This window comes from Etheostoma spectabile, chromosome 12 (assembly GCF_008692095.1).
Source record: "Etheostoma spectabile isolate EspeVRDwgs_2016 chromosome 12, UIUC_Espe_1.0, whole genome shotgun sequence".
NCBI classification, from domain to species: domain Eukaryota; kingdom Metazoa; phylum Chordata; class Actinopteri; order Perciformes; family Percidae; genus Etheostoma; species Etheostoma spectabile.
The window spans coordinates 25,744,218-25,746,874 of record NC_045744.1 but is presented as its reverse complement, the minus strand read 5'-3'; the positions used below and the strand labels follow the sequence as shown (position 1 = coordinate 25,746,874).

General features: G+C 40.3%; 1 non-coding gene across 1 annotated transcript in view; it reads right to left on the bottom strand.

The window, feature by feature from the left end:
* The window catches only part of trnan-guu (transfer RNA asparagine (anticodon GUU)), an 82-nt gene extending 41 nt beyond the window's left edge, over positions 1–41 (bottom strand). The window contains exon 1 of the tRNA in view: positions 1–41. This exon is cut by the window's left edge and continues 41 nt beyond it. This is a non-coding gene — a tRNA (tRNA-Asn).
* Between the last annotated feature and the right edge of the window lie 2,616 nt (positions 42–2,657).

Genomic DNA, 2,657 nt, shown 5'->3' with positions numbered 1-2,657 from the left:
GGTTAACAGCCGAACGCGCTAACCGATTGCGCCACAGAGACAACCATACAAGAAAAACAGGCATAAACAACTATGAAATAATAACACTATGTACAGTTATGTTAATACAACCATGCCTGCCGGCAATCACTTTAATCAACGTTGCAATAGCGCCCCCTTGAGACAGCTTAGATACTCAAATTGCGTGCATTTCTCTTTTACACCACTAGCGAGGTGGCTAATCATTGGAGAAATTAAAATGTAATTAAAAGAGATAAGCTAGCTAGCTACACACGCGACATACAAGATAGAAGCTAACAATCAGTGAGAAATTGGGGGTACATGGTAGGTACCGTTAACGTTTCATGCGCGGTGAACGTTTTATTGACTGTCAAAAAACAGAAGTTTCGGTTCGCTCGGTTGCTAGCTAATTAGCTACGCGCTACTACAAGCTAACTAACTAGTGCGCTAAGTACTTAAGGCTAGCTAGCTTGATAAGTAAGAGTTAAGTTATAATAGTTGACTTAAATGCAGCCTGACTCATAAATAAACCCAAATTGACTAACATAATACATTTAAACATTAGTTAGAGGGCCCGGTCAGTGGTTCCTCAACCAATTAACGTTAAAGTCCAAATTGTAATAGATTTAAATCACAAAAATTACCACAATAGGTCATCAGATAGATATTAAGGGAACGTGCTAAATACTATCTTTACTGACAACTAGACGACTCTCTCCAGTATTTTGAGTTTGTACTGCAGTTAGCTAACTGTTTTAAACACAAGCTGCACCTTTTACGTAACGTATTAAAATTGGCACGAGGAAAGGTGTTCAAAGAAAGTTAAACTGCATAAACCGCTTTATCGCGAACACATGACTGACGTAATAACAATTTAAGATAAAACTCACTTTCAATGGATAGCCAGCACATTAAAGCGCAAAATCACTCCATCTCTATAGCGACCAAGGACCAGTTCTGGAACGTTAACATTGGAGCCGTGAAAAAATAGGAATTTATCACGTGTTTGATTGGGAAATGTGCATCCCTCCCTCACGCTACATAACTATATATCATCAAACAAATAGTATGTATATGCAACTTGCCTCTTAACGTTACTTCAATTACATTATCTTTGATACTATTATATCAGGTCACATAACGATATGTAACTGACACCTGATAGCACCCAGCCCGTGTAAACCTGGTCGCAGCCACTAGATGGCACTAAGGGTACAGAAGAAGCTACAGCATGATTTCAGTCTGTGATAGCAAGATGAGATATACCTTTATTTATCTCTTGTGGAATATATAGCATATATATGTGTGTATATTATCTATGTATAAATATATATATAATAGACTGTTAATATTCTATTTTACAGTTGTTGTCATCCTGGTCTGTGCCACCAGATGACACTGAGGGTACAGAAGACGCTACAGCATGATTTTACTTCTCGGAAGACGGGGATTCGAATCCCGGTCATCCCTATCGAGCTATCAGCTAGAAGCTACACCATAGAAGTTATAATAAAAGTTAGAAGAAGAGAAGGGATGGGACCTTCAACCCTAAGGGACTCATCAAAGGCAGCTTGCTGTAATTTATGTACTTTACCAGGAGCTTCTTGGAAATTGGGGATCTGAGGGAGGAGCCTGCGCCACCAGTGGCACCCTGCCAACACTGTTGGTTTTGGAGTCAGGGCCAAGGACACTTGGAGGCAGATCTGGGAGAGCAGGGCTGATGGATATGCTGTCATCATTTTAGGTATAAAGTGTGAAAAAAACAGAGATGTACAACCTGCAGCAGTGCATCTGTAATGGGTAGAGAAGGTTAATAAAAATAAAAAGTTCCCCCCTCCTATTTTTTGTTAATTTCTTACAGGGTATTCATTGCCATGTATTTAACTTCATGCCGGTAGACGGCGCTGTTTATCTGCTTCACCGTTGTGGGTTGCCGTGAAGTTGGTAGCTCGAGCGCTGGTTGTTTATTTCTGAGCGCTCGAGCTACCAACTTCACGGCAACCCACTACGGTGAAGCAGATAAACAGCGCCGTCTACCGGCATGAAGTTAAATACATGGCAATGAAAGACACCATTTTGGTATCTCCACTTCTTTCCAATCCACGGGTGAATTTTTAAACTTTTACTTTAATTTCTGTTAGGTTCTAAAAGTGTATACCAGTTTGGTCTCTGTAACGTATGTTGTTAGGTTTTTTGTAGAAAGATTATTATGATGTTGTTATCTGGGATGTATTTGCTAGCAGCTTTAGCTAGCGAGCTAGGTGAAGTTAGCCTGTCAACGTTCGTGAAGGCTAAGCCGCCGTCAGTTTATGGAAAGCCAAACCGTTTAAAGACACGTGATTTCTCACACGTAATCAACACGTGAACAACACGTAAACAACGTGCAAAATACACGTAAACAACGCGTCAATTTTTCACATGTTAACAACACGTAAAATACACGTAAACAACACGTAAATTATGCGTAAATTATGTGTTATCAGCATGTAGACAACGTGTTGTTTACGTGTTAATTTCATGTAAATTTGAGCCATTTGGTCCCTACTCAATTTTGAATGGGTGAGCGTCCTAAGCTCCATTGGCTGTGAGCAGTAGGGTTAAACCATTTCTGTAAGCCTGGGGAGGGGGTCGCCTGCCCAACATTCAACATGCAAAGG